The sequence below is a fragment of the Tenrec ecaudatus genome, chromosome 10 (genome assembly GCF_050624435.1).
Source record: "Tenrec ecaudatus isolate mTenEca1 chromosome 10, mTenEca1.hap1, whole genome shotgun sequence".
Classification (NCBI taxonomy): Eukaryota; Metazoa; Chordata; class Mammalia; order Afrosoricida; family Tenrecidae; genus Tenrec; species Tenrec ecaudatus.
Window position 1 is genome coordinate 29,653,190 of NC_134539.1, and position 18,503 is coordinate 29,671,692.

General features: G+C 38.1%; 1 pseudogene; it reads right to left on the reverse strand.

The window, feature by feature from the left end:
- Positions 1-204: 204 nt before the first annotated feature.
- LOC142458459 (mitogen-activated protein kinase 6-like) lies at positions 205-18,378 on the reverse strand (annotated as a pseudogene).
- Between the last annotated feature and the right edge of the window lie 125 nt (positions 18,379-18,503).

Here is an 18,503-nt window from a genome sequence, read left to right on the forward strand (position 1 = left end):
TAAAAATGCAAAAGGCATGCCAGGTGGAATGAAAGCTATCTCATGTGTAGGAAATAATTCTGCATTTTTAAAACCAAGCACTACTGAAATTGTTACTACAGTGATGCCGTCTAATTCAAGTCAATGTGAATTAAATAATAGTAATAAAAGACAGCACATAACTCCTGAAGAACACAAAGAGAAATGTCTACTGGGTGTTAGAGTTCAGATGCTTCGGAATGATGAATTTAAAGAGGAATGTGTTGAATGCGGAATTTGAGGGCAAGATTTCATTGAAGAAGCTATTAGCGTTGTCTATATTGACTAAGTGGTTGCCCAGTTGTCCTGTGAAATTGTGGGATTCCTAGAGACTCGAGCTGCTTATTCAAGAGAAATGCACCACTGTTGCTCAGAAATCCTTCCTCATCCTCATCCTCATCCTCCACCACCCCCGCCCAGCTCGCCATCCTCTCCCGGTTCTGTTTCTAGCATTTCAGCCTCTTCTTTCCTGCTCAAGAATGTGTTCATATAAACGGTGTTTAGGGGTTGCTTCCTCTCCTTGTTCGTCTTGCTTAGCTCACAACAAAACTGGTCAGTGAAAAAGCAGCCTGGCCTCCCCAAGGAAAACTGCTATCCAAAAAAAGAGTGATTCAGGGCCTCTAAAGACACCGAGTCTGCCATTAGTTTTTTTTCCTATTGACTTTGATAGCAAACTTTCCAATTGGGAAAACATGGGAACACTGAGTCAGTGAAGTCATTCGATTTATCAACAAGATCAGTAGGCTCATGTTGTGAACGTAGCTGAACTAGTGCCTGCAATAAAGGAATCAAATCTAAGCCCAGTTTTTCACCCTTTCTTTCTCAGCCAGCTGCTAGCATGCTTCTTTCACCCTTTCTTTCTCAGCCAGCTGCTAGCATGCTTCTGCGAGCTGGCTGCTCTCTAACCAATCCCCTCCTCTCACCTTTGGACTCGCCTCTCCTATCAGAGTGTCCTTGGCTTTGTTTATTCCAATTGGAAAGTTCAATGATACATTTGGGCTCAAAGTCATAGTGAACTTTATTCTTTCTCCAAACTAAGTTATCTAAATATGATGATGGCCTCTTTTTGTAATTACAAGTATGGCGACATTCCAGATTACATGACGTGTTTTCATAATGGTCTCACTATTACCAACAAGGCACCGTAGACTAAATGGCATCAAAAGTTGGATCTTCCAAATGCATTTCACGATCTCTATCCAAATATTTTCAAGGACCAACTTATGACATCAAATGGAAAAGGGTGAACATCATCAGAATCAAACTTGGGGTGTGTCGGTCAATTGTGCTCTGAAAATAAACCATCATGTACTTTTCCAGTGATATGTGTTACTATGAGTTTCGTCCATAATCAGAATATCATGAACTTCATCTTCAGTATGGAAGACATGGCTTGAAATCGGCCTGTCTCCTAGAGATGCACAGATGTTCACATAAGGATGAGAGAGCGATTCTCCTACTGTCCATCACTGTGGAGCTGAATGTCAGTCCTGGTTCCAAGAAGCCCAGGGCTTCTCAATTAATGCCTGGAAGCAGCTGGCTTAAAATGTTGAGTGGCTCAATCATGTAATTTTAATATAAGCTAGAATTTCACTGAGAAGCTACTGATAATCTTCCTCATGTACAAAAGGAATTGAACCATGCGATTGCAGTCCTTTTTACCTATTTGGTTGAAAAGTGAGTGCCCTTTTAAGATATTTTTTTTTAAGATTAGGAAATAAGGTAGAATTCGCCAAAACTGGGCTGGAAGATGAATGCATAATGATGCCTCTTGAAAACACTCACACAATTGTCCTTGCTTGATAAGAATGAGAAGAGATTTGTTGTGGTGGAGAAAGGTTCTCTGATTAGAAGAATTCTTTCCCGGGTGTTTTTCTGATAAAGTTTTAAGTCATTTTCTTAAAACACACTCATAATAAACCCATGCTATTGTCCTTTGACCTCCAGAAAGTCAACAAGCAAAACCACTGCTGCCATGAATGTTACGCTTGTCCTATATGGCTTTGCCTGGACCAGACCCTTTCCACCATTTGGCAAGCACTGCTTTGTTTGTGCGTTGTCTTCAGGATGATACTGATAAAACCATGTTTCGTCTCCTATTAGGATCCTGCAAATAAATGCTTCAGGACGTCGCTTCCACTTGTTTCACGTCTCGGTGGAGAGCTCTGCTCCGGGCTGCCGCTGCACTGTAACAGCTCCCCCAGCCATGCAACGGCAACTTTTCACAACTTAATTTTTTACAACTGAATTGTCTACGCGGAACCAGTTGACAAGGACATAGTGTCTACTATTGCTGCTACTGTTTATCACCAGCCCTTTTCAATTAGGGTACAAACAAACTTTGTTTTGAGGGTTTTTTTCATGACAAATTGATGTGGATGGTTTGCTGCTGCAGGCCTCATGCTGAGCCTCGTGTTAGCCCTTCAGAAAGCCAGTCACCCACTTGGAAACGCCTGTGCTTTGGGACCACTCAACTCGCACCTGTTTCACAGAGCACCAGTGACTTCGCCATTCTTCCACCCGAGTTCCATCATAAATTGAAGCAGAATTCATTTTGCTCTGAGAAGGTCTCTTTCCAAAGTGGCTTCTCTTTCTTGGTACCTCAGACTAGGTCCTGTTGTGGTATTCTAAAATAGCAGGTATGTATCCTACATAATAGGTCTCAAGGAAATTTTTAAGGTAATATATGTTCATGGCCTATGTCTCTTTACCCATGCTAACATTTTCTTCCCTTGTGTAAAGATTAAATTACTCTATTAAATCAAAATATTGATATTGATACCTGATGGTAACTCAGATACACTATTCCACCTTTCAAATAATCTTCCTGTTTAACATAAACACAAACAGGGGGCAAGAAGGTCTAAATTGTTTTCTAACTAAAATGTTATCGCGTAACTTGAAAAGACTGTCATGCTATTTTTGCTAATCTATTTTCTATCAAACACCATGAAGTCACACTTTCTAGCCATGGGGTGCACCGAGTTAAAGTTCACAATGACAACAAATGCAGTCAACTCGATCATCGTCGCTGAAACCATTGCGACTTCAATGCTGTTTACATTTAATTCTTTATTTATAAAGAACGAGTATGAGATAAGGGAGGAAGCTGCACTAGAAAGATTTATCTACAAATGTGTATTCCAATCATGAACCACTAGAAGAGCCCTGAGAAGCATCACCATATTTTATAAATCTCATTTCAAGTAAAATGAATTGAAAATGACCTGAGAGAATGAGGACATAGTGGCATAAAAGAACAAACTTGTATGAATAGCCAACTGACTTTGATATCATTAAAGCTAATGTGAAACCTCTTAAAATTGCTTTTATTTCATGAAAAAAAGAGTCTGTTTTATTTAGTAAAATGAGAGCTTCTTCGTGCTTTTTTCAAAATTCAATTTGACTTAAATATTGATCCCATTTGCTGGTTGCCCCTAAAAGCACATGAATAAATGTCAGAGGATTTGGAATTGAATTGCATCATTTTGCAAAGTGCACACAGTTCAAAGCCAGTTCTCTTTGAATCCCTTCACTCGCTCCTTGAAGTTCTTTCCAGTTCTGATACTTTACAGCTTCAATACTTCATGATAGCTGACCCCCTTTCCCATCAATTTTATATCACACACAAAAAATGTGCATTGCCTCACATCAGTCACAAATCTTTTCCACTCCAGTCCTGTCTGTGTCATTCTTATGTCCCATAGTCCACAACAATGTTCCTTTTTCACTCTCACAAATCAAAGTCAGCTCTCCCTTTTATCTTTCAATTCTGCTTTCTCACACATCAAGTCAGATGCTTGAGCAGATGGAATAGCTGTCCACAAAGTTTCTACTCCACACCCACTGTCATTGTATCGACAAAGAAACCCATAAGTTTAAAGTAAAAATTATACACAGGTAACTCTTATAATAGACAAAAATCAGTTTAAAATATAAAGTTTCAAGGATTTGCCTAGAGGGATTCAATAGTCATTTCATATTTGGGCCATAAGAAGACACAATGGTTAATTCAAGAGAAATTCATTGTCAACTCTGGTAAAAAAAAAAAGCCAATGTCAAAATCTGCAGATACATAAGACAGAAAAGAAAGAGTGGAAATCACTTTATAGAATTAGAAAAATCATCCTTCTTAAATCTCTAAAGTAATAACTCAAACCAGTGGAAGGTTATTGGGTAACATGTTCTCAAAATATTGTCTCACATGCTATTAATTGAGTACAGATTGGAAAATTATGTCTATTTTCAAAGGCAAGTCACTTTGACAAATGATAACACAACAACCACAGTGGATCAACCTATCTCAATTTCCTTACCTAAGGAGTCCTGGCGGTAGAATGGTGCAACAATTAAGCAAAACCAAAAGGTTGTCAGTTTGAAACCATCCAGCAGCTCCACAAGGGAAAAGTGGTCTGCTTCCATGAAGATTACAACCAAGGAGATCTTATAAGGCAGCTGTAATCTGTAGCGTAGGGTCCCTATACATTGTAATCAACAATAGCATATATCTCCTAATGTGTTGCAAAAAGAAAAAATGGAATATAGTGTCTTCTTACTTAAAGTCTATACCCTGAATCAAATTTGAAGGAAAAATACAGGAAAATACAGCATCTGAGATAGTCTACAAAACAACTGTCCTAAACTTTTTTAAAAAAATTTACCTCTAAGACATAGATTAGCATCCAAATTATAAGATAAATGTTCATGAGCTTATACTAATATCAATTTGGGTATTAGTTTATCCTAATTTAACAAATGATAGAGCAGAGGCAATTGTGTTCTACAGAATTCAAAGTAATTAACGTACATAATTCCCACTAAAGGAAAAGGAACATATATAAACCTTAATCCTCTAATAGTGAGCTGCACTTAATACTGTTTCTCCAAAGAATAGAGCATTGAAATGAGGAAACATGGAGAATTTTTACAAAACTTAAAAACACTACCTCACCCAAAAGATGACTTGTATTTGTTGCCCCACTGATAGTCTACTGCCTAACTAAAGGACACAGCATTGAAACTGAAGCTAATATGGAAACTAGACAGCATCCTTCTACTTGTTTTTCCCATTTCACTCCGGAAGGCCATTTGTCCACCACCACACAATTTTTCTTCACTTACCCAAAGAATTTGCTGCACACTGCCCCTTGCAGCTCCCTTATTTCGAGGACATGCAAGCATCTCGCAGTATGTCATAAACGGTGACATATTGCAAATTTCCAAACTACAATCTGTACAGATCTCTTTGGTGAAAAGCTATTAAATTCTAGTTCTAGACATAATATTATTCTAAAAGTTTTCAATGTGGGCACATCCCTTTTCAAAGTCTCTAGTTATAATGAAATTGCATTGTCTTCTCAAGCAACTAAAGTCACTTAGATTTCTTGACAAGAGTTAGTGTTTGTGTGTGTTTTGTATTTTACTTTTGAGCACATTTGACAGTTTCCTATCTGCTTCAGTTGTGCATTTAGATTGTTCTCATTTTTCAACATTTTGTGGATATTATAATAATTTCATTTTTATACATTCTTACTGCAGGAAGTTTACTTATTAATTTTGAGAAGAAAGAAAAAGGATGGATGTAGCAATGACTCTTGAGCTGCCCATCAATTCATTTTTTAATCTTGGTCCCACTGGCAGAGTGCATTTCCCTGCCTGCCTTGCAGGAGATTTTGGGTGATGGGTTAAGTATTTTGATTTGCCATGTAAAGGGAGAAAATAGAGAATGCACATTTAAAGCAAATAGAACTGAGTGTGGGTTTGGCTTTGACAGCAGAGTAAGGGTTCCTGGGGTGTCCAGTGTGGATAGGAGGTAAGAAGGAGCTAATATCAAGGAATTCAAGAAACCCAAAGCATCAGTTTACCCTGATCAACAAAGCCTAGGAGTAGGAACCAACTCCATAAAAGTAAGTTTAGATGTTGGAGTTTCGAAGGGATGTTTAGAAGCCTAAGACAAGTGTATTGTTAGGAGAGCTTGTCTACAGCACATTTTGACATGAACTTGAGATTGTAGGAAATGAAACTCTAGTTTTGAGGTACCTTCCTATGAACCCTTGTGAGGATATGGTGGAAATAGCATGGGAGGGCTACAGTTGTCCTCCTGAAAGCTCAGCCTAGTTGTTAGAAAAACATCAGACAGATTTCTCTATCAGGGCATCCTACAAGAAATCCACCCTGTATTCATCAAAACTGTCCAGGCCAACAGAAGCAAAGAAAAGCTGACGAACTAAACTAGAAAAGAGGAGTGTAAAGGAGCAAGGTAACTAATTGTAATGAGGTTTCCTAGATGGCATGGTGGAACAGAAAAAAAAAGAAAAAGGATAATAGGTAAAGACTTAGGAAATCTGAATAAACTATGGACTTTAACGATGGATCATTATTTTACGTCATTAATTTTCTCACCACCAAGTCAATTTCAACTCATAACACTACTAAAGTTAGAATATAATAATAGGGAAACTCCAGCTGGAATATGGGGGTTTTCTATGTTATCTTAACAACTATTCTACAAACTTCCAACATTTTAAAAATTAAATTCTACTAAAAATCAATGCTGGAAAGGAAAGAGAGAGATGCCATGAATTAATTTGTTGATAGGGTATCTGTCACATAGCCAATACTCATTGCTAGTTTGAATTTCTTATTGCCATAATTTTCATAGAATGGATGAGATTAAGCTCTATACCCAATCTTAAACTTAAAATTCTTGTAACCTGGAATAAAAGGTAAAGTCTTGGTCTATTATGTTTTTTTTTAAAAATTAGTATGTAACCTGCTCTCAACTACAGGAAACTATACAACTTTTGAATTGATATGGCTAAGACTTCAAGCTCTACATTTTATTTCACCTATGCCTACCCTACCTGACTTCTAAATAATACCTTGATAATTCTAGGACTTGTAATGGACACGCGACCTCACAATCACATATTTCCTGCATACATATTGCTCATACCACAGACAGTAAATAGCAAAGAAGATTACCAAAGGATATGCTCTGATTAAAAGGGATGTAAACAATTTTTAGGAGGAGACTCAAGGCCTGAAACATAAAAGCTAAAACAAACAAAATAGACATACAAGAAAGAATCAACATGAATCAAGGCAAACAATGAAGGATTTTAAGAAAATTCGTAATAAAAATTACAGGATGGTTGAGAATAGACTATTACAGCATGTAATCTAAATTTATTTTTTTAAATAGGGGATTCAATGTATTTTTTAGTTTTATATAAGACAATACCTGAAAAGTACCTAAAGAAAAAGAGATAGACTATTTGTTATATATTTTTTAAATCCTCTTGAGTCTATTCTAATTTATAGAATTTATAGCACAGAGTAGACCTGCTTCCATCGAGTTTTCAAGGCTGTAAATACTTACAAAAGCAGGACGCCATGTCTTTCTCTCTGGGAGCAGCTGTCAAAAAGTGGACAGTTTTAAGTTGACAGGTCAGTGCTCAACCACCAGACTACCATAGTGAATGGAAAGATAAGTTTCCAGGGTAGAAATAAATAAAAGTATATTTACCTAAAAAATGAAATAGAATGTACAATTATAGGCATTTTGTACAGCAAAAGTGGTGTTCCTTGTCATAGTTTTAAGACAAAACAAAATCTGAGCAGTATCAATCTAATAAAGTTAATAAAATATGAAAGGAGACAGAGGGCCATGACTTTAAGTACGAGTGATGTGGTTAGACGCTGTCAAGTCAGTCCCGAATCACAGCTACTCCATGCATTAGAGCGCAAACCACAGTCCAGCCCTGTGCTTCCTCCCAGTTGTTCTCAGGTTGGAGCTGTGGTTGCCGCCCTGCGTCAGGCCATCTCATTGAGTGTCTTCCATGCCCTTGCTCTTTACCAATCAAGATGTCCTCCTTGTGAGACGGAGCTCTCCTTACAACGTGTCGGAACTATTTGTCACACAGTCTCACCGTCCTCGCCTCTAGGAGCATTCTGGTTGTCCTTCTTCCAGGACAGAGCTATCTGTTCTTTGGAGAGTCCAGGGCACCTGCAACATTCTTTGCCAACACCCTATTCCAAATGAATCCGCTGTTCATAAATCTTCCTTATTCAGTCTCTGACTGTAACATGCACAGGAGACCATTGAATATAGCGTGGTTTGTGTCAGGTGTATATGAGGAATAGTTGTTAGAAATTAAAGGGAAAAGGAATTATCCAATGATCAAAGAGATAAATGGCATCTGTTTTGATCATACTGGCCTCAAAATCAATGAAGCAATATTCTTAATCTGAAGTTTGAAGAAACATCTTGCATAATTGGAAATAATTTGTCATTAACATCCACAATGGCTGCATATTTCTAACGTCTTATTAAATTATAGGGAAAATCCAATATCAAATCATTTCATTGAGCCAGTATTTTTACAAAAGGCCTTTTTGGTGTGCCTATCATTCACCTGTAATTAATGTTCTGAGTATATTACTCCAAGTGTCGTGTAATGATTTGTAGAGACGTACATTTCAACACAGGCAGATAAAATAATGCACCATGCCTTTTCAGACCTTAAGTAAGGCTTATCAGACTGCGGTCAAGAGTGCACCCGATTTCCAATGCTGCGGTAACAGAAAGTCTGAATTGAGGGTGCTGGTTGTGGATAATCTTTCTCTTGAGGTGTCAGCTATGAAGGAAGCTTCTTTCTTTGAGCTTCTGATCCTGGATGACCACCAGGCAGCATCGCTTCTCTCTTTTCCAATCTCTGTTTCCTCCCCTCCCCTTTCCTTCCCCCCTCTCCTCTACATACCCGCCTCCTTTGCTTGTTTAATCTCTTTGATAGCTCCAAAAAGATGGATTTAAGAAACCCTCCACTCATCCTGTCTCATTACTACAAAGAAAATCCAATCCCCAAAGGAACTGTAATTAATTTCATTTTAATCATAAGCATAGCTCTCGCCCACTCCCTATGAGCTTGTGTTCACTCAGCACTCCACGTGGACTTCCAAGGCTCGGAGTCTTTCCAGGAGCACGTAGCCTCATCTTTCCGCACAGACGGGGTGGTGGACGGGAGACCCCGGTCTGGTGGGGGACGGTACAAAAATTACATATCAGCGTCACCAGGGCTTCAGTCACAGATTTGGTACTAGAATTTAGGACTTGTTTCAATCTGTGACAAATCGAGAGCCTGGTGATATTGTGGATAATATGCAGATGAAGTTGTGCAAACCTTCAGCGTGGCACTCATTGTTCTAGAAACCATCATTTTTCATACACCTCTTGCCCTCATTTACCTTTTTTGTGTGTGCTGTAAGCATTGCTTACTGCTTCATAACCTGCACTTATTGTGTCTGTTCAGACCATTTTCTCCTGAACAAATGGATGCAAAGAACTTTTTAACTGGTCTACTCTTCCCAAAGTGGTTCCCAATTTTTTACATCACTGATAAGTTTCAAAATCTGATGAAACCGCCATACATATCGAGATCAGGCATTCAGAGCACTCTAGCATTTTGTCCTGCTAATTAAACTTCCAGAATCATCAATTTTAAATAAAAATTTAAACAGACATTTCTAATGACCAACTTTTCCTAATTACTATCGCATTTTTCCTTCTGAAAACATTATTTAGGGACATTAATCTTCTACATTTCATTGAGCAAATTATGCATTCTCTCTGTGGTTTTGATTCATTATGCATAATAGGGCATCATAACAGTACCTGCGTCATATGATTGGTATTAAGTGAAGACAATACATGTGAAACACTTAAGAGTGCCTGGTTCATAGAATTCTTGAGAATTGTTCACTATGGTTGTCGTGCTTAGTTGTCTAGTGGGCTTATCAATCCATAGTTTAGCCTTTGCAACTATTTACCACACTATGCTTCAAAGAAGATATGAGTTTACCATTATTTTCTGTCTATGAAACTCTGCCCTCTCCTTTAAAATCTTCTCATCCTTCTACCCATGCCCTCAGGTGAATCTATGCTGGATCTTTACTAAGTCTTGATGTGGTTCCAATGCAGCTTACTCATCTCCTAGTTAAAAATCTTTATCATCTGTTTTTGTTGAAAGATGCTGTTATTTTTTCTATCCTGGTTGCTTTTTATTAAGACATTGAAAAGTCTAGTGATTTAAAACAGCACCGCTCAGACTCAGAACAAAGTCATACCAATGTAAATGGGAGGCGGGGGAGGGCGAGGAGTGGCGACCCAAAGGCCCTCTGTAGACAATTGGACATCTCCTCACAGAAGGGTCACAAGGAAGAGATGAGCCAGTCAGGATGCACTATAGCACTGATGAAACACACAACTTTCCTCTATTTTTTTTAATGCTTCCCCCCACCCCCACTATCATGACCTTAATTCTACCTTACAAATCAGATTAGATCAGAGCATAGTGCTACAGGTAAGAGCCCACAACACAGGGAATCCAGGATAGATAAACCCCTCAGGGCCAACAATGAGAATACAAATACCAGGAGAATAAGGGAAGGGGAGAAAGGGGGAATCAATCACAAGGATCAACATATAACCCCCTTCCAGGAGGATGAACAACATAAAAGTGGGTGAAGAGTGACAGAGGATGATGTAACATATGAATCTATAACTTATCAAGGGTTCATGAGGTAGGGAGGGAGGGGAAGAAAGGGAGGGGGGAAATGAGGAGCTGTTATCAAGGGCTCAAGTAGACAGAACATGCTTTGAAAATGATGATGGCAACATATGAACAATTGTGTTTCACACAAAGGATGAATGTATGGATTGTGGCAAGAAATGTAAAGGCCCCAATAAAAGTATTTAATAATAAAAATAGCACTGCTCAAATTATCTTTCCCAATGTGACAGTAAGAATTATTATTTTTATTATACAGCAATAGTTAGGAGCAAACACAATATACAATAAACATGATGAAGTTTATACTATTGGAAAAGCATATGGTAGAAGGAGAAAAACAAGTAATCAAGAAAAACAAATGGTGTTCTAAAAGTCAAGCGAAAGAATCCAAAAATAGTTATACAAAGATTTGTAACATAATTTAAAAATATTTTTAGAGATAAACTGAGAAACTACCATATTCCAGTCCCTACTTCAACCATAAAACCCCTACTTATCTTTAGGGTAAATTTATCATATATATGTTTCCAGCAAATCTTTTTTGAGCTCACAAAAATTGGAGTTAACTGGACATAGATTTATTGTATTCCTTTTTATATGTATCCAATGTATTATAAGCAGTTGTTTACTGATCTATTCCTGCCAGTAAAGTGTGACAATGAGAAGCCAGTGGCTGTGTGAAAGTTGCTTGTGGGAGCGCAGCAGCTCAGCGCATGCTTACTGCATCTATTAACCACCTATTAATGTCTTCAGAGAAGTATATGCAAACATTCATATCTCCTCATTATCTCTATGCTTATTTTGATTCAACATTTTTTCATCTAAAATCTGTGCTGCGATTTAAACTTCAATTTTGTATTTTCCAACTAATATATAGTTCTTCGGTTTAAGTCAATAAACCCACTGCTTGTTCACATACGCATCACAATGCACAAGGCTCGAAGCCAATGGGAAGCCGTGGAATTCTCCAGCAACACCTCTGACTGGCTCAGTTAATGACATTCTGTGGTTTAATTTAAACTGCTGTGTCCTTTGCTCAGAACAAGGAGCACAGGTGGGCTGTCAGATAAACCTTGGACTGCTAATCACAAGCTTGATGGTTCAAAACAACACAAAGACAAGGCTATATGCCCCTTCAAAGCCTCAGCAATCTATACGGGGTTGCTGTAAAGTGGAAGTGATTAGATGAACTTAAGCTGTTTTTTGTTTATACAGTAGTTTTATTGGCATAACTCACATATCCTGCAAGTCAATAGTTTAACCACATCAATAAGAGGTGTACAATCATTCCTACAATCAGTTTTAGAACATTTTCTTCATTTTTGCACTCATTGTAATTAGCTCCCCGTTTCCCCCAAAATCTCCCTTCTGTATCCCCAAGGACCCATGAATCCAGTTCCTGTCTCTATAGATTCTCCTATCCTGGATTTCAAGAAAAGGAAAGTATTCAAAATAAAAACCAAAAAGTAATCACAATCACAAAGTAAAACAAAACTTCCATAGAAAAGAAAATGGAAAATATTAAAAACCAGAACAAATTTAAACGGATCATTGTTGTTTTTGGTTGTTAGATGTCGTCTATTCCGCGCCAACCCATCGTGCCTCTAGGCAGAACAGAAGGAAACCCTGCTTGGTCTGTTCCTATGCTTGAGCCCATTGAAGCAGCCACTGCGTCAACCAATCTCGTCAAAGGTGCTCCTCTTTCTCACTGCTCCGCCCCCCTCCCTTAGCCACATGGGACATCCTCTCCAGGGACTGGTCTCTCCTGACTACATGCTCAAAGTATGCAAGATGCAGTCTTGCCATCCATGCTTGCCTCTAAGGAGCACGCTGGCCTTACTTATTCCAATTTAGATCTGCTATCCCTTGAGTCCTCTATAATATTTTCATTAAATAATCTCTAGCACCACAATTCATCTGCATCAATTCTTCTTCATAAGTGAAATCAAATGATAGGCTGCTAAAATTTTAACCTAACAGCATCTTCAACAATTCACTTTCCAATGCATACTGCAAGATAGAAAGGTGAGGGTATTGCTCTGAATGACTTAAGTCAGTAAAACAACTGAAGATAAAGAATGAAAGGCACATCATTTTATTAATCTTGGACACAAATTCGGGTTCTATCAGAGCTCCCCAGATTCTATCTCCAGATAGTCTTCATTTTTTTTGACCTGATAAAAATTACATCATAACCATATTATACATATAAAACAGAGCAAACAAAAAACCCTAACACAGTTAAGCAATGATCTCATTGAAGTAATTATAAAGCTGGGGCTTTGTTTTGCGTTGCTTCTTCCTTCCCATCTTAATGGTCCTTTGCCTTACATAAGCAAAAAGCAAAAAAAGGGATAATTTGTCCTACCTTTGGATGATCTTCCTGTGACATAGATGGCTCCCCATCAGGCTTTAACTCCAAGCTCAGCCTTCTTCTCCTGAAAGGATTTACAACCTGTAAAACACAGAGAGCCATTTTATTCTGTCCTAAAGGTTTTCTGTGAATTAGATAGAATTTACTTGAACATGGTGAGTGGGTTTCTTTTTAGTTTTGTAATTCCAACAAATATTCATTTATGTATGTGTTTCTTTTATATGAAGTTCCATTTAAGATTCAGCTCCTGGTGTTTATCTACAAGTGGATACCCAAATAAAAAAGAATTTTTATTTTCAAAGCTATGTATTTAAATTTTTTAACAAAACAACCTTATCACCTTCAAAGCACTCTCCATTACATGTAATGCATTTTTCAAATCTGCTATTCCATTCTTGAAAACATTCTTCAAAATCATGTTTGAATGGCTGACAGCACTGCCCTCAATTTTTTCTTCTCCTCTGCTCCATCATCTCATCAAATCCCTGTCCTGTCATGTCCCTCTGCAATCATGGAAACAAAAAAGTGAGTAAGGAACATGGGGCAAGGGAGGCCTGCTGACTTTTGCCAAACCCTGTGCACTGAGACAGCTGCATGAGCAGGTGCTTTGTCATTGCCGTGGTAGCAAAACTGGTACCCCCAAACCAAGAAGGGAACCTTACAGACCAGCAATGGGAGCAAAGCCAAGCCACAACCCCCACACCCGATAAGCCCCTCAAATTGATATCAGGCCAGGACGGGCAGTTCCTGGAACTCCCCAGGACCAGCAGGGAGATGGTCATAGAGGTCAGTGGACAGAGGTTATGTATGCTTTTTTAAATTTTATTTTTGGCTAGTTATTTTCTTCTTTCCAATGTCTTTTTATTCAACCTTTTGTTTACTTTTTGGTTTTTTCTCTTTAATTGTTGTTTTGCCTACCTATATAAGATAAACACAGGAAAAAAGACCATGGAAAAAGCAACAGAACCAAGGGTCCAAGAGATACTTTGGGGAAGAAGGAAGCGAGGGAGAGGCTGATGAGCAAACTAGGGAAGTAAAATCAACAACAAAGAGGTCATAGAGATCCTGGGAATGTTACAGAAACAGCAATGTAGCTGAGAGGAAGTACTAACACTCAGAAGGGTGAGTGTGTTAGACAGGGTTCTCTAGAGAAACAAAACCAGAATGATAATAATTATATATATTTTTATATATAAAATATATAGATAGATGTATAACATAAGAAATAAACAGTTAATTAAATTATAAAACAGTCCAAATGGCTCAGTGCAACTCACTCCCGTGAGACAGTTGTGAGACACTGGCAGTCCTTCAAATCTTGAGGGCCTCCAGGTAGTCACCTGTAGAGCAATTCAGGCTATCTGGGCACAGACAGCAAACAGCACGGCAGGTCACCAACAGTCAGCCAGATGACAGGGTCCGCCAGTCCCCAGCTCAAGAGATGTAAATTGCAATGGTGTGGCGAAGCATGTCTTGAAGAACCTCAAATTACAGCGACACAGTCCACTGGTTAGGTGTCCCACAGGTCATGTAGCTTGCAAATTGAGGCAGAGAACAAGCAAGGCAGCCGCACACTGGTCCGATGATCAAAGAGCAAGAGACAGGAAAGGAAAGGCTCGCCGAGCCATTTATCTCTCCGTCCTTCAATGAATCCCACATGTGTTCATTGGCCAGGTTGGCACAATAAACTAACTACCTCCGTGAGCATGATGGTGGGACAGTTGGAAGTTTAAAGGAAACAGAGGAAAGATATAGGAAGGAAAGCTCTGGATAGAGGTATAAACATTGGTGTGTACCTATATAAATATGTTAATTCATAAAAATAGAGATATTGGCCTATGTACATATATGTATATGGAAATACATTGACTAAGGGGGTGGACATTAGGCCTCTACTCAAGGCTGCTCTTGATGCAAGAATACTTTGTCATACAACCTGGCATTCTGTGATGCTCACCCTCCGGGCATGATCACAAAAACAAAATGGGTACAAAAGCAAATGTGGTGAAGAAAGCTGATGGTGTCCTGCTATCAATAAACATAGCCTCTGGGTCTTAAAGGCTTGAAGGTAAACAAGTGGCCATCTAGCAGAGATGCGGCACGCCCACATAGAAGCAGCAAACCAGTGTGTGCAATCAAGAGGTGTCGAAAGTAACAGGCCCCAGAAGGCTCAAAACAAAAAAATTATATCATTGAGACGGAGGGGAGTCAGAGCACAGATTCAACCCCATCTGTAGAAATAGAACATCCCCTCACAGAAGGGTCACAAGGAAGGGATGAGTCAACCAGGGCACAGCATAGCACTGATGAAACACACCATATTCCTCTGCTTCTTTGAGGCTTCCTCCCCTCTTCGACCCCCCCCCCCCACTTCCAACTATCATGACACCAGTCCTGCCTTTTAATTCTGGCTATATCGGGGCATGTTCACTGGTCCAGATAAGAATTCACGACACACGGAATCCAGGTCAGATAAAACCCTCCGGAACAGAAATGGGAGTAGCAATACCAGGAAGGTAGGGGAAGGTTGGGGGAGGATGGGAGGAAAGGGGAGCAGATCACAATGATAGATGCATAAGCCATCCCACCTACCCAACCCCCCTCCACCTCTGGGGATGAACAACAGAAATGGGCATGAGGGGAGACCGGCTGGTGTAAGATAAGAAAACAATAATGATTTATCATTTGAGTGGGGAAGGAGGGAAAAGGAGGAGCTGATACTAAGGGCTCAGATAGAAAGTAAACATTTACTAAATGATAATGGCATATAAGTACAAATATGCTTAATACAATTGGATGTTATAAGAGCTGTGAGAGCCCCAATAAAATGATTTTTTTATATAAAACAGTCCCCCGTCTGCCACAAATCAGGCCTTTTTTTGTCGCACATTGTTACACAATCTTTTCAGAAACCCTAAATAGAAAGGTTAATTAACAGTCTGACCTGGTAGAACAAACTTTAAATGTACTATCACCCTTACATCAAAAACAAATAAGCACTGGTTTTGGGGTACCTCCTGTAAAACTTAATAGAAGGGGGGATTTGCTGCTGAACATATGCTCTTCTAGGGGTTTATTCTCAGCCAGAAGGACTTTGCTTTGCCTGTCAATTTTATTAATTATCATCATATTAAAAAGTATTATATGTACCATGAAAAATTTATAATAAAATAATATATCCTTCTTGCTATTTTTTCCTTCAAATTATTTGTCACTACCACCTATATATACTTGTATGTGTACAAGTGTGTTCATTGTCTACTAGTTCCAGAATGTAAGCTACATGAAGCTGTGATTGTCTAATTTTTCCAGTACTATAATACACAAAGCTAGATCATGGCTGGATTTGTGATTAAAAATCTATGTATATACAATTGATGAAGAGAATAAGATATGTGTGTTTAAGCAGTAAAATGGATAAAAAATACAATAAAAATAGAGGTGTTAACCCTTGAGAAAGGTTCAATTCTTAATCATTTGAATCAGCCATTTCTAATAATTATGAATCTCCAATTTCTTTAGTAACTAATTTGATTGTCCAATCTCTGTCAATTTTTTATATAGAAAATCACTAGAAAATATGTTCATTTTGCATTGTCTATTCAGATACTATTGCCAAATTCCTATGGTTTTAATCCTAAACATTACTGTTAACACAATTTAAAAACTATAATAATTAAGAGATAAATGTGAATTATTGCAAAGCCACATGGTTAAAAAATAACCACCTAAAGCCAAGTGTTAAAGGCTGAAAACCGTTCATTTCAGTTAATTGTTGCTGTCACTTTTATTTTAAAGGTGAATTTTTTATTTTCACTACTCTCCTTCCATAGCTACACTTAATTCAGAGTAATTTCCAAATAGTCACTACTGCCAGGTTTGTGCAGGAAGCAGGCAAAAGCAGTTCTTTTATGGTAGAAGTTAATTTCCAGGAATGTACAGATAATAAATTTAATCAATATTTTTAATTTAAATAAATTTGTTCTGACGAAGGTTCTGCATTAGCTGTTTCACAAACATTTAACTGGCTCACAAACAAATCTAAAAAGAAATAAGTGTTGACACACAGTTCTTTCTTGTCACATCTACTTGTTTTACATTAATTGGCCTCAGTCTCTAAATCAATATGTGTTGAAATCAGCTTTTAAATAACTTTCTGCATTGCTTTTTCTACCTACTTTCATTTTACACACCTTTAATTTTTTTCAATATGTATCTGTATTCCTACCATAAAACATAAGTTGAATTACCTTTGAGGTTAAGTTTGATGCATACTCTGAAAATGCTGAGTCATGCTAACACTAAGGAGAGCTATGTATTGAACATCAGGCCAACATGATATTTTAAATTTGGATGTCTACACAAATATACTGAAAGCTGTCTGTCTTCAGATTACAAAGCAATAATGTCTTGCCCATGTTGGCAGTAGTGAAAGAACACATAAAAAAAATCTAGTCTTTGACTAAAAGCTTAATTTTTTCGGATGCATTGCAACTCTATATAAAGCTTCTTAGAATATACTTAAGACAATAACAGTGTAATACATCTTACTTAGTCTCACATAAATAAAGCTCATTGACACGGTGAGTCAAATGACACCCATTGATAAGAAAATAACAAATATCTGGTTATATATGAAATTAATCCAAAAGAATATTTTGAAAGTTTTCTAAATTGTTAACAATGATAGATGTTATTTAAATTTTACTTGCTTTCCAGAGGACACAAGTTGAGAAGGCATATAAAGAAAGGATAAGATATATTTATACATGGTTTGTTCAAATAAATTAAAATGGAGTAATGTTGATAGTTTTACCATATAAAAAAGTAAACAACCAACTAAACATTAGCTAGAGTATAATTTTATAAACATTATTATGCATTTTGTTTATTATAAGGTGAAATTTGTGTTCATTACCAAAAACGATTTACATATTCCCTATTCAAATACCTGGAAATTGCGATCTGTAGCCCAGAGTGGCATAAGCCAATAAAGATCCACAAAAGTGAAGAGTCAAAGGAACTGTGCTTTCTAAGCATGTGCACAGCCTGAAAGAGGGGGTGCTCCCCACTTTTCCAGTTTCCTTATAGACGACAAGTTATATCATCATCACTTTATCCATACAATGTCATACGGATATGGTGATAGGTTGAGCAGGTGAGGGTTACAAGCATGGCCACTGTAAGAAAGGTGTGGGAGGCAGCATCTGATCTTCCCTGATCAGGAGGTAGGCAAACCAACATCAACATCAGCCTAAGGCTGCTTCCTGCGAGGTAGTAGTCAGACATTCTTACCCCTCCAACCTTCTCACCACTCTTGGTCGACTCATCCCTGCCATGGCAGTAGACGCTTCTCTGCTGGGTCTCAGTGTTCATTGCCACGGCCACACAGAACTCACAGACCACACTCCTCATCATTGGCTTTACTGGGAAAGTTAAAAGATTATATTTCCGGATCAGGTATGCTAAGGATATAGCTCTTCCAGTCAGGATTGCTTCTCTTGGGTCTTCAGCCTTTCAGCCTCCTGTCCTTGCTCGGG